Below are 14,607 nucleotides of genomic sequence, written 5' to 3' on the forward strand. Positions count from 1 at the left end.
AACCTCTGCCTCCTGGGTTCAAGCAATTCTCCTCCTCAGCCTCCTGAGTAGCTGGGATTACAGGCACCCATCACTACACCCAGCTAATTTTTTGTATTTTCAGTAGAGACAGGGTTTCACCATGTTGGCCAGGCTGGCAGGCTGGTCTCAAACTCCTGACCTAGTGATTCACCCATCTAGGCCTCCCAAAGTGCTGGGATTACAGGAGTGAGCCACTGTGCCCAGCCTTGCTGGTCTTTTTATCAAGAGCCAAAATCTGGCCAGGCACAGTGGCTCACCTTGTAATCCCAGCACTTTGGGAGGCCAAGGCTGGGAGGATCACGAGGTCAAGAGATCGAGACCATCCTGGCCAAAATGGTGAAACCCCGTCTCGCCGGGCACGGTGGCTCACACCTGTAATTCCAGCACTTTGGGAGGCCAAGGCTGGAGGATCACGAGGTCTAGAGATCGAGACCATCCTGGCCAACATGGTGAAACCCCGTTTCTACTAAAAATACAAAAAAAATAGATGGGCGTGGTGGTGCACGCCTGTAGTCCCAGCTACTCGGGAGGCTGAGGCAGGAGAATTGCTTAAACCTGGGAGGCGGAGGTTGCAGTGAGCCGAGGTCGTGCCACTGCATTCCAGCCTAGCGCCTGGTGACAGAGTGAGACTCTGTCTCTAAAAAAAAAAGAAACCCCGTCTCTACTAAAACTACAAAAATTACAAAAATTATTGTTTCTGGGCCAGGTGTAGTGGCACGCACCTGTGGTCCCAGCTACTCAGGAGGCTAGGCGGAAGAATCACTTGAACCCAGGAGGCAGAGGTTGCAGTGAGCCGAGACTGTGCCACTGCACTCCAGCCTGGTGACAGAGCAAGACTCCATCTCAAAAAAAAAAAAAGAAAGAAAGAAAAAGAAAAAAAGAGGTAAAATCTATTTCCCCACACTTTAAATCTGTGCTGGCTTTGTGACTGCTTTGACTAACAATATGGTGGAAGTAAGGTTGTAAGAGTTCTGTAGCTGAGAACTCAGGAGGCCTCGTGGCGTTTGCTCCTGTTCTCGCAGCATCTGGGACCACTATGCTATGAGGAAACTTGGTGTCGTGGGTGGGCTGAATTGTGCCTCCCATAAAATTCATATGTTGAAATCCTAACCCCAATACTTCACAATGTGACCGTATTTGGAAATTGAGTTCTTACGAAGTAATCAAGTTGAAATGAGGTCATTTAGGTAGATCTCAAATTTCTCTTTACATTTTTTTTCTTTTTTTTTTTTTTTTATCTGCAAAGACACTGAAACGTGTTCAGGAAATTCTTTTTTTTAAAGATGGTGTTTCATTCTGTCACCCAGGCTGGAGTGTAGTGACACAGTTATAGTTCATTGCAGCCTGGACTTCTAGGCTCAAGTGAGGTCTGTCACCCAGGTTGGGGTGCAGTGGTGTGATCATAGCTCACTGCAGCCTTGACCTCCTAGGCTCAAGGAATTCCTTCTGCCTTAGCCTCCTAACTAGCTGGGACCACAGGTATACACCATCATGCTCAGATAATTTTTAAACTTTTTTTTTTTTTTGAGACAGAATTTCAATCTGTTGCCCAGGCTGGAGTGCAGTGGCACAATCTTGGCTCGTGGAAACCTCTGCCTCCCATGTTCAAGTGATTCTCCTGCCTCAGCCTTTCGAGTAGCTGGAATTACAGGCGCGTACCACTATGCCCGGCTAATTTTTGTGTTTTTAGTAAAGACGGGGTTTCACCATGTTGGCCAGGCTGATCTTGAACTTCTGACCTCAAGGTGATCCTCCCACCTTAGCCTCCCAAATTCCTGGGATTACAGGAGTAAGCCACTGCACCCAGTCAATTTTTAAACTTTTTTTAGAGACAGGGTCTCCCTATGTTGCCCAGGCTGGTCTCAAATTCCTGGGATCCTCCCAGCCCGCCTCCCAAAGTGTTGAGGTTACAGGCATGAGATGCTGTGCCTGCCTATAATCCTCCCTCTTACTGTGATATAGCATTATTTTCTTTTCTAATCTAGTCTAGTCTATATCTTTTTGTTTGTGTTTTAAGCACTATACAGAGAGGGACAGCCCAGGCAGGGTAAAGGAGAATCCATGTTGGGAGGACATTCAGCCAGGAGGAAGAGTCCAAGTAGGCTGAATAGAGTGTCCCCACAGATGTGTGAGCATCTGAATAGAGTGAGAAAGGCAACCATGTGAAAGGAGTGGCCTGGCACAAAAAGCCCAGGTCCTGGGAAGCCCCTTGACAGCAACAGGAAAAGTCCCAGTGCAAAAGCCATGTGATGTCCCCAAACATAGAGGCTGAAAGCATCATTGTTGTTAGTGTCAGATTCAACATAAATTATCTGCCTCCTGTAGTTGCTGCTCCCCGCTCAGTTCCCCAGGCTGACGTTGGTCACTGATTAACAGTTCACAAGAACAGATCTTCCACTGTGGCCTTACTCTAAGGGATGCAGTTTAAGTGGGTCATTTATGTGCTTTGTAATATTCTGTCTTTGACTTTGCCTGTGGATTAACTATTGTGTTTTGTATCAAGATAGTACTAGTTTAATTTTTTTTTTTTTTTTGAGACAATGTTTTGCTCTTGTTGCCCAGGCTGGGAGTGCAATGGCGTAATCTCGGCTCATGGCAACCTCACCTCTGCCTTCTAGGTTCAAGTGATTCTCCTGCTTCAGCCTCCCAAGTAGCTGGGATTACAAGCATGTGCCATCACGCGTGGCTAATTTTGTATTTTTAGTAGAGATGGGGTTTCTCCACGTTGGTCAGGTTGGTCTTGAACTCCTGACCTCAGGTGATCTGCTTGCCTCAGCCTCCCAAAGTGTTGGGATTACAGGCATGAACCATCATGCCCAGCTAGTTTAACTTTTAATATTGTGACCATGTTTTCTTTCTTTTTTTTTTTTTTGAGATAGAGTCTTGATTTGTTGCCCAGGCTGGAGTACAGTGCTGTAATCTTGGCTCACTGCAACCTCTGCCTTCCAGGTTCAAGCGACTCTCCTGCCTCAGCCTCCTGAGTAGCTGGGATTACAGGTGCATGCCACCACACCTGCTAATTTTTGTATTTTTAGTAGAGACGGGGTTTACGCCATGTTAGTTGGGTTGGTCTCGAACTCCTGACCTTGTGATCCGCCTGCCTTGGCTTCCCAAAGTGTTGGGATTACAGGCGTGAGCCACCATGCCTGGCCTGTGACCATGTTTTCTAAAAATTCAGATAATGAAAAAGAACAATTACAATACCTATGCCAGCATTACCTCGACAACATTGCAAAACAAGACTAAGCTACTGTGTTGTTTTAATGCAATATAGATAGAAAGACCCATATGACAGGATTAAAGAGGCAAATAACCAAAACAGCATACCACACACTTTGCAGGAAATAATTTGGGGTTGGACAGTGTAAGTACTAACGTGAAGACTAAATCTCACAAGTCCAAAATGAGAAAGGTAAGTACTTCTGCAACAATGAAAAATTTTTGCATCTCCTCGAAAGACACCAATGCTCTGCTGAATTGATTTGGGCATATCACAAAAACTAACATGGATTAACACACATTTCTTGATTGCTCTGTGAAACTGAATAAAGTTATATTTCCTGATTCAGAGGTTGCAACTAAATGTCTTATTTGCAAACAAAAGGGGAAGTTTGATGGCAGATGGGTTGGGCCCTCATAATAGAGAGCTGATTCTGACAGGTCCTACCAACACTCACACTTTCTAAAGTCTATCAAGTGATGCCTTGAATCACAGGAACAACAACAACGATAAATTTTCCAAACTCTTAGGGACTTTGGATTTTTAAAAAGTTTAAAATAATATTTTTGAAACCCAGAACCGTGGAGCCTTCAGTGCACAACTGCAGACTAGAAAATCTGTAGGTACAAGACTCCAACATGTGAGGGTTACTGCCTGAGGCCTTGGAATTCCAACCCCTGCCTCCATGTGCCCTGGATATGGGACATGGAGTACAAGGAGATTGATTATTCCCCATCTTTTTGTTTTGCTTTGTTTTGTTTTTGCAATGGAGTCTTGCTCTGTCGCCCAGGCTGGAGTGCAATGGCGCGATCTCGGCTCACTGCAACCTCTGCCTCCTGGGCTCAAGCAATTCTCCTGCCTCAGCCTCCCTAGTAGCTGGGATTACAGGTGCCTGCCACCCATCTGGCTAATTTTTTGTATTTTTAGTAGAGATAGGGTTTCACCACAATTGGCCAGGCTGGTCTCGAACTCCTAACTTCAGGCAGTCCACCTGCCTCGGCCTCCCAAAGTGCTGGATTGCAGGCAGGAGCCATCATGCCTGGCCTATTCCCCAGCTTTAATAAATAATATTGTTTTCCCTGTTGGATTCTGGACTTACTTGGGACCAGTTACCCCTTTCTTCTTGCCCATTTCTCCAATTTGGAATGGGAATGCCTATTCTATGCCTGTCACACCATTGCATTTTGAAAACACTTAGTTTTTTAATTTCATAGGCTCACAGTGGGAGAGGAATTTACCTCAGGACGAATCTCGCCTTGAGTCTCACTCATATGTGGTTTAGATGGGACTCTGGACTTTGGATTTTTGAGTTGATGCTGAAGAAAGACATTGGGGACTATTGGGATGAAATGAATGTATTTTGCATTGTGAGAAAAACATGAATTTGGGGGGGCCAGGGCAGAATGCTATGATTTGAATGTGTCCCCTAAAGTTCACATGTTGGAAACTTTTTTTGTTTTGAGACAGAGTTTCACTCTTGTTGCCCAGGCTGGAGTGCAATGGCGCAATCTTGGCTCACTGCAACCTCTGCCTCTCAGATTCAAGTGATTCTCCTGCCTCAGCCTCCTGAGTAACTGGGGCATGTGCCACCACGCCTGGCTAATTTTGTATTTTTCAGTAGTAGAGACAGGGTTTCTCCATATTGGTCAGGCTGGTCTTGAACTCCCGACCTGAGGTGATCCACCCGCCTTGGCCTCCCAAAGTGCTGGGATTATGGGCGTTAAGCCGCCTCGCCCGGCCTATGTGTTGGAAACTTAATCCCCAATGCTACTGTGTTGAGAGATAGGGTCTAATAGGAGGTGATTAATGTCGTTATTGTGAGAGTGGGTTAGTTATCAAGAGTGGATTTGCTATAAAAGCAAGTTTGGCCCCCTTTTGGTCTCTCACTCTCCCTCCTTCTACCTTCTGCCATGGAACAAAGCAGCAACGAGGCCCTCAAAACATGCTGACTGCTTGGTCTTGGACTTCCCAGACTCTAGAACTCTGAGCCAATAAATTTCTGTTTATTATAAATTACCCAGTCTGTGGTATTCTGTTACAGCAGTACAAAATGGACGAAGACAATGTATGATTTGTTTACTTGTGGCCTGAATATTTGTGTACTGGGGATTGAAACCTAATCCCCAGTGCAATAGTAGTAAGAGGGGGTGCTTTTAGGGGTCGATTAGGTCGTGAAGAGTAGCTCTTATTAATGTGATTAACACTCTTATAAAAGGGTCTGAGTAAGCTGCTGGACTCTTCTGTGATCTGAGGACACAGCAAGAAGATGCCGGAGTGAGCCCTCCTCAGCCACTAAATCTGCTGGCCCCATGATCTTGGACTTCCTAGTCTCCAGAGCTATGAGCAATAAAACCTGTTGTTTATTTGTTTGTTTTTATTCTTTTGAGATGGAGTTTCACTCTGTTGCCCAGGATGGAGTGCTCACTGCTGCCTCTGCCTCCCAGGTTCAAGCAATTCTCCTGCCTCTGCCTCCCAAATAGCTGGGACTACAAGGCGTCTGCCTACACCTGACTAAATTTTGTATTTTTAGTAGAAACGGAGTTGGCCAGGCTGGTCTCAAATCCCTGACCTCAAGTGATTCACTCACCTCGGCCTCCCAAAGTGCTAGGATTACAGGTATGAGCCCTGCGCACAGCCCTGTAGTTTATAAATTACCCAGTCAGTCTAAGGTATCTTTTCATAGCAGCTCAAACAGACTAAAACAATAATAAAAGTTTTTGGTGAGTTTTAGGTTTTTTAACAACATGCAGAAACACTTAATGAGGCTTTTGACAGAAATGGAAGAAGACAGCCTATTTAGACATGTGCCTATAAGGTGACTATCATTGAAGCCTGCCACAGAAAAGTTGTTAAAATGTTTACCTGCCATGACATCATATTTTCAAAGTATAGGATGAGAAGAATGTTCATTCCTAATTTGCAAATTATACTGAAAACGAGAATAAAGGATTGCAGTAAAACAAAAAATTAACATGCCATTTCTTCAAAACCATGTGATGATCTTTAAAGAGGCCATAAGCAGCCTTAAAGGGGAGAGGGGAATGAACAGAACACCCCGAGTTGCCCACTGTTACATGTAGGTTGCAATAAAAAAACCACAGTGGAAAAAAATGACTCATTTTTTTTTGGAAATAAGCCTGCTTCAGAACTTAAAAAAAAAGAAAAAGAAAAAAGTGTCACCAGAAAAAGACAGCCAAATCAAACAAGACTTTCCATTTCAGTACGAAAACTGTAACTTGGGCTTTGTGCAGTAGCTCACGCCTGTAATTCCGGCACTTTGAGAGGCTGAGGTGGGCAGATCATTTGAGCCCAGGAGTTCAAGATTAGCCTGGGCAACATGTCGAAACCCTGTCTCCACAAAAAAGACAAAAAATTAGCCAAGTGTGGTGATGTGTGCCCGTAGTCCCAGCTACCTGGGAGGCTGAGGCAAGAGGATAATCTGAGACCAGGAGGTTGAGGCTGCAGTGAGCTGTGATTGGGCCACTGCACTCCAGCCTGGGCGACAGAGTAAGAACTTGTCTCATAAAATAAAATTTAAAAAACTGTAACTTATTTGCAATTCAACTTCAATTTCATGGGTTTAAATTACCTCTGCACTTTAAAATCATTTCCCCTGAGAAAGAGAGGAATAACTTAATGATGACATCCAGTGTGGTTCAGAGTGTATATAGTCTGTTTCTCTTTTCCCTGAATCTGGTCTGGTCCTGTGGTTTGCTTTGACCAATAAATATGGCAGAATTGACTGATTTTGGAGGCTACGTCATAAAACACCTTCTTCATCTTCTGTTTTCAACAGCTGTAAGACTCCCACTTGAAATATAGCTGAAAACTGTCAAAATAAGAGTCACCTGTAAAATTTAGGCAGAGAATATTGACCATCAGTTTCACAATTATTTCCTGAGTTAATACAATTGGTATACTAATCTAAGTTAATATATAGGAATCTCTTATATAGGAATGTATTATAGAAATGGAAGAAACTAGAGAGAGATCCAAGATGGCTGATGATTAGCAGCTCAGGCACGTACCTCCCAGTGAAAGCGCAAAGAACGAGAGGACGCCACACTTTCAGACGAATATTTGTTGCTCACGGACCAGGAGATTCCCAGTAGAGGAGCCCCACGGGTCGCCAGGGCGACTCTTGTGGCCGGCGTGGTGGTTTTGCTGGTGCCTTAGCACGCCAGTTCTTGGTGCAGAGTCCGGAGATTCCCGGGCAGAAAAGCACCATCAATCTTAACACCACTGTTTTGGCCGGCTCAGTGGATTGCTCAGATCTCGGCGCAGGGAATCAACAAGTTGGACGTCAGAGACCCAGTTAGAAAGCCGGTAATTATAAAGACGACAGACGGACAAATATATAATGAAGGGAAGAAACCAGCGTAAAAAGGTAGAGAATACTCAAAGTCAGAATGCCTCTCCCTCTACAGGGGATCGCAATTCCTCATCAGTAACGGAACAAGGCTTAATAGATTACACGTGTGTTCCAATAACAGAAGCAGGTTTCAAAACGTGGGTGATAAGAAACTTCTGTGAATTAAAAGAACTTGTTCTAACCCAATGCAAAGAAACTAAGAACCTTGAAAAAAGGTTTGACGAACTGTTAACGAGAATGGACAATTTAGAGAAGAATATAAGTGAATTGATGGAGCTGAAAAACACAACACGAGAACTTCGCGAAGCATGCACAAGTTTAAACAGTCGAATTGATCAAGCAGAAGGAAGGATATCAGAAGTCGAGGATCAGCTCAGTGAAATGAAACGAGAAGACAAGAATGCAGAAAAAAGGATGAAAAGGAATGAGCAAAGTCTCCAGGAAATATGGGACTATGTGAAAAGACCTAATTTACGTTTGATAGGTGTACCTGAATGTGATGAAGAGAATGAATCCAAGTTGGAAAATACTCTTCAGGATATCATTCAGGAAAATTTTCCCAACCTGGCAAGGCAGGGTAATATTCAACTCCAGGTAATACAGAGAACACCACAAAGATATTCTTCAAGAAGACCAACCCCAAGGCACATAATCGCCAGATTTATTAGGGTTGAAATGAAGGAGAAAATACTAAGGGCAGCCAGAGAGAAAAGTCAGGTTACCCATAAAGGGAAACCTATCAGACTTACAGCAGATCTCTCAGCAGAAACCCTACAAGCCAGAAAAGAGTGGGGACCAATATTTAACATCCTTAAAGAAAAGAACTTTCAACCCAGAATTTCCTATCCAGCCAAACTAAACTTTATGAGCGAAGGAAAAATTAAATCTTTTGCGAACAAACAAGTACTTAGAGAGTTCACCACCACCAGGCCTGCTTTACAAGAGCTTCTGAAAGAAGCACTATACATATAAAGGAACAACCAATATCAGCCTTTCCAAAAATATATCAAAAAGCAAAGAACTTTAACACAATAAAAAATTTACATCAACTAATGGGCAAAACAGCCAGCTAGCATCAAACGCCGGTATTAAACCTACATATATTTTAATTGGATAAAAAGCCAAAACCCATCGGTATGCTGCATCCGGGCCCATCTTACATGCAACAATACACAAAGACTCAGAGAGAAGGAGGAAGATTTACCAATCAAACAGAGAGTAAAAATAAACTAATAAACAAAAAGCAGGAGATGCAATTCTCGCCTCTGATAAAGTAGACTTTAAAGCAACAAAGAACAAAAGAGGCAAAGAAGGACATTACATAATGGCAAAAGGATCAATGTAACAAGAAGAGCTAACGATTCTATAGATCAACGAGATAGAAAATTAACAAGGATATTCAGAACTTGAACTCAGACCCGGAGCAAGTAAACTTAATAAACATTTATAGAACTCTCCACTTCAAATACACAAAACATACATTACCACCTCACACCTATTCCAAAGGTGACTATATAATTGGAAGTAAATCACTTCTCAGTAATCGCATAGCATTTAATAGGTTTAAATTAAATATTGGTTGGCTGTTTGTTTGTTATCTTCTTCCCTTATTCCTTCCTGACTACATCATTAAGTATAATTATCAGTATAAAAGAGCTTTTCAATACCCATTACTAAATTGCATTCTAGCCTGGGCAAGAAAGCAATACTCCCATTCTCTCTCCCTCTTTCTTTTCCTTCTCCCTCCTCCCCATTCTCTCTCTCTCTTTCTCTTCCTTTTTCCTCCTTCCTATTCTTTCTAAAAAAAAAAAAAAAAACATCTGTATCCAAACACCAAGCACACAGTTCCTGACAGTTCCGCAGACAGGAACATGGCGACCACGCGTGGGCAGTCTCTGTCACTGGCCAAAAGGCCCACAACAGATGTTCCAAATAACAGATTGAAAGCATGCATATCACATGCCTAATATCACAAAACTACCCAGTAGTAGAGTCAGAATTTAGATTTTATCTGACTCCAAAGACTCATGGCTTTCCCAGTAGACATTAGGACCTACCATTTTGCAATCATTAATTTTTCATGGCTCTGTAAGGAACCGGGGCTCCTCCAACACTAAGGACTTCAGTAACCTCATTTCCCAACTAATAATCAGGACTTTTGAATTTTTTTTCTAATCTGTGGTTTGTATCTACATATTAAGTCTCAGAGGTGAAATAAGATAAAAAAAAAAAAAAAAAAGAAATGGAAGAAACTGATGAAGAAATAAGTAATCCTAAGACATTAGGCAGCAGGAAAAGAGGGCCTATGGAATGCAAATAATAAGCTTTAGTTTCTTGATACAATCATCATTTAAAAATTAGAAGCATTAAAAAATTTCTGAACCCATAATTGGTATAAATTTTTCTTTTATCTCTTTTTTTTTTTTGGTAGGGGGTGGACAGAGTCTCACTGTGTTTCCATGGTGGAGTGCAGTGGCACAATCTCACCTCACTGCGACCTGCTCCTCCTGGGTTCAAGCGATTCTCCTGCCTCCCAAGGAGTTGGGATTACAGGCATATGCCACCACGCCCAGCAAATTTTTGTATTTTTAGTAGAGATGGGTTTTTTCCAAGTGATCCACTTGCCTCAGCCTCCCAAAGTGCTGGGATTACAGAGGTGAGCCATCATGCCTAGCCCCCAAATTGTCTTTACAGCTCTTCTCCCCACTCATCACATTTAAAAGTTCTTCTGTAACCTTAAGGTACTTCTACTGTGCCTGGAAAATAGACGTAACCTCGTTAGGTCTGTAGCTACACTTTAATATTTATTCTAGTTAGACTAATTGGATCTGTGATTTGTGATTTATGACTGGATCTGTGGAGAAAACAATTTGGAAAGCATTCCTGGAAAGGCTACACATCACAATTAGCCTCTAGATGTCCTCCTTGGGTAGAGGAAACCTGTAGCTAGGAGCTAACAAGGACTTTTTCAGAGCAGTCACTATTGAGCAGATGCATGTTTCCCTAGTCAACATAGATCAAAGAGTTTAATAAATGTTTCAGAATTCCAAACTGAATACAAATAAACTTAATTTATATGGTTCTCCAAACATTTGGCACACCTGAACAAGGTTGTAAGCTGGAAGAGTATAAGAATAAAAATTGAAGTTGACAGTTCTGTAATCCCAGCCCTTTGGGAGGCCAAGGCAGGCAGATCACTTGAGGTCAGAAGTTCGAGACCAGAGAGTTCAACAGAGAGTTTCCAAGATGCTGCCCAAAGGAAAAAGTGGTTCTGGAAAATCGGGGAAACTGGGAACAGCCTCCAGGAGTGACAGTGCTGACAAAAAGGCTCGAGGTCCAAAGGTGGTGGCAGTGCAGTAAAGGTCAGACACAGTCTGTGTGAAAAACATGGCAAAATCATGGAAGCCGTGGAAAACTTAAAGTGTGGGATGAGATTCAATGAAGTGGCCGCACAATATAGTGAGGATAAAGCCAGGCAAGGGGCGACTTGGGTTGGATGACCAGAGGGTCCATGGTGGGACTATTTCAAGAAGCAGCACTTGGCCAGGCGTGATGGCTCACACCTATAATCCCAGCACTACGGGAGGCTGAGGCGGGCAGATCACAAGGTCAAGAGATTGAGACCATCCTGGCCAACATGGTGAAACCCCGTCTCTACTAAAATACAAAAATTAGCTGGGCGTGGTGGTGCGAGCCTGTAATCCCAGTTACTTGGGAGGCTGAGGCAGGAGAATTGCTTGAAGCCAGGAGGCAGAGATTGCAGTGAGCCAAGATCACGCCACTGCACTCTAGCCCGGCACCTAGCAACAGAGCGAGATTCCATCTCAAAAAAAAAAAAGCAGCAGCATTTGCCTTGCCTAAAAGTGGGATGGATAAGCCTGTGTTTACAGATCTACCAGTTAAGACAAAATTTGGATACCATATTATTATGGTTGAAGGAAGAAAATAAAATCATTCGAAAGACTGAAAAAAAAGAGAAGTTTGAGACTAGCCTGGCCAACGTGGTGAAACCCTGTCTCTACTAAAATTACAAAAATTAGTTGGGTGGGGTGGCATGTGCCTGTAATCCCAGCTACATGGGAGGCTGAGGCACGAGAATCGCTTGAACCTGGGAGGCGGAGGTTGCAGTGAGCTGAGATCACACCACTGTGCTCCAGCCTGGGTGACAGAGTGAACCTCCATCTCAAAAAAAATAAGGAAAGAAAAAGAAAGAAAGAAAGAAGGGAAGAAAGAAAGGAAAGAAGGCAGGCCAGGTGCAGTGGCTCACACTAGTAATCCCAGCACTTTGGGAAGCCAAGGCAGGTGGATCACAAGGTCAGGAGATTGAGACCATCCTGGCTAACATGGTGAAACCCCGTCTCTACTAAAAATACAAAAAATTAGCCAGGCGTGGTGGCAGGTGCCTGTAATTCCAGCTACTTAGGTGGCTGAGGCAGGAGAATGGCTTGAACCAGAGAAGCAGAGTTTGAAGTGAGTTGAGATCATGCCACTGCACTCCAGTCTGGGTGACAGAGCGAGACTCCGTCTAAAAAAAAGGCCAGGCGCAGTGGCTCACATCTATGATCCCAGCACTTTGGGAGGCTGAGGTGGGTGGATCACTTGAGTCCAGGAGTTTGAGACCAGCTTGGCCAACATGGTGAAACCCCATCTCTTAAAAAAATAATTAAATTAAATTAAATTAAAAAATAAAAAGAAGAAGAAGAAGGCCAGGCACAGTGGCTCACTCCTATAATCCCAACCCAACACTTTGGGAAGCCAAGGTGAGCAGATCACCTCAGGTCAGGAGTTCAAGACCAGCCTGGCCAACATGGTGAAACCCTATCTCTACTAAAAGTACAAAAATTAGCTGGGCATGGTGGTGGGTGCCTATAATCCCAGCAACTCGGGAGACTGAAACAGGAGAAATGCTTGAGCTGGGGAGGCGGAGGTTGCAGTGAGCTGACATTGCGCCACTGTACTCCAACCTGGACAAGACAGCGAGACTCTGAAAAAAAAAAAATAGAACTCTATAGGACAAAAAGAGACCAAGGTAAGTATTCACGATCTGTTTCTACCACTTTCAGCTCCTTTTAAAGGGATATTTTTGTGACTCAAGATTGTGCCTTTGTTATACTCACCAGTTAAATAGGCAGAGAAACAGAATGGAATGAGCCTAAATAAGAAACCGTACAGAAGATGCCTGACAGAAATTATTCCAAAAGTGAGAAGAGGAGACCCAGAAAGGATAGGAGTTTCCAAAGAGACGAAGAAGAGCAATTTGGGAGGGTAGTTGCTGTGATGAAGGGGACTTTGGGGAGAGAGTTACAGGGGATTGTAGAATATGTTGTTGTGTTAGATGGTGCAATTCTACTTCATCTTTCCTCGTATTTATTCCAGTTATTATAATAATAATTTACTGAATAGTAATTACCGTGTCAGACACTATGCTAAGCACTTTGCATACATTATCTTGGACAATCCCAATAGCAAACCTGAGAACTATTAATATCCCCATTTTACAGATGAGAAAACAGTCTAGAGATGCTAAGAAAGTCATCCAAGGTCACCCAGTTAGTAAACAGCAGAGCTAGCAGAGCTAGCAGAGCAACGTGGGTCTTGGTTGACTCCAGAGCTTGTGTTCTTAGGTGTCTTGCCATAACACAATCATTTGTCACTGTCATGTGGGATCTGGAAGCATATGGGAAAGTGCAAAGAGGCCACGCAGCCTACTTCCAGGTCCAGGGTCACCGTTTGCCAAACTTCTACTTCTCTAGGGAGTTGCTACTGTGACTTCTATGTCATCAAGCCCTTAACACTGCAAAGGTTTAGATAGTCCTTGCATATTCTCAGAAAGTAGCCTTTTTTTTTTTTTTGAGACGGAGCTCCGCTCTTGTTACCCAGGCTGGAGTGCAATGGCGCGATCTCGGCTCACCGCAACCTCCGCCTCCTGGGTTCAGGCAATTCTCCTGCCTCAACCTCTTGAGAAGCTGGGATTACAGGCACGCGCCACCATGCCCAGCTAATTTTTTGTATTTTTGGCAGAGACGGGGTTTCACCATGTTGACCAGGATGGTCTCGATCTCTTGACTTCGTGATCCACCCGCCTCGGCCTCCCAAAGTGCTGGGATTACAGGCGTGAGCCACCGCGCCCGGCAGAAAGTAGCCATTCTTATCACCATTTCTTCACTCACATAAGAAAAATGGTATACTCATCCTGTCTCTCTCTGTCTTTTCAAAGGCTGGCATTTATCTTTCCCACTGTCATTCTTTGGGAAAAGAACATTAGTGAGAAAATGGTTTACATTACCTCCGTACAGTTTAGGGAAATATGTCCACGCAACTAGGATAAACTCCTTGTCCAGTGTGGTAAGCAAATAATGACACTTATCCTCAAAGATGTCCACCTTATAGTTTCTAGAACCTGAGTGTATGTTATTTTACATGGTCAAATGGATTTTGTAGATGGGACTAAATTAAGGATCTTGAGATGGGGCAATAATCTTGCATTAGCCAGTGGGCCCAAGTAGTCACATGAATCTTCTAAAGGGGAGGCAGGATATTAAAAGCAAGAAGAGGAGATATGACGATGGAAACAAAGCAGGGCTACAAGCCAAGAAATGCAAGCTGCCTACAGAAGACTGAAAAGGCAAGAAAGCAGATTCTCCCCTAGAGCCTCTGGAATTCATTACAGCAGCAATAGGAAGTGGAAACACTTTGGATAGGGATACATGAAGCCACGCTTGCTACTCTATGTCCTTCAGGCGATCCATGGACACATTTAGAGGCAGACTGACTCCAGAAACGTAGTCATAGCATAGCCTGATTGGCAGTAGAGTTCCTCAGTAGGCCAACTCCTCTATACATAGAGGGAAAAAGAGCTTCCCAGATCTCTAATAATGGCTAAAATTCAGACATGGTGGCTCACACCTGTAGTTCCAGCATTTTGGGAGGCCGAGGTGGGAAGATCGCCTGAGGTCAGGAGTTTGAGACCAGACTGGCCAACCTAGTGAAACCC

The 14,607-nt window shown here is 43.6% G+C and overlaps 1 pseudogene; it reads left to right on the forward strand.

Annotated features, from left to right (window-relative positions):
* Positions 1-10,841: 10,841 nt before the first annotated feature.
* LOC135272313 (peptidyl-prolyl cis-trans isomerase NIMA-interacting 4-like) lies at positions 10,842-11,562 on the forward strand (annotated as a pseudogene).
* The last annotated feature ends 3,045 nt before the right edge of the window (positions 11,563-14,607 follow it).

This window comes from Aotus nancymaae, unplaced genomic scaffold, assembly GCF_030222135.1.
Source record: "Aotus nancymaae isolate 86718 unplaced genomic scaffold, 86718_ANA_hifiasm-v0.15.2.pri h1tg000108l, whole genome shotgun sequence".
In the NCBI taxonomy this organism is placed as follows: Eukaryota; Metazoa; Chordata; class Mammalia; order Primates; family Aotidae; genus Aotus; species Aotus nancymaae.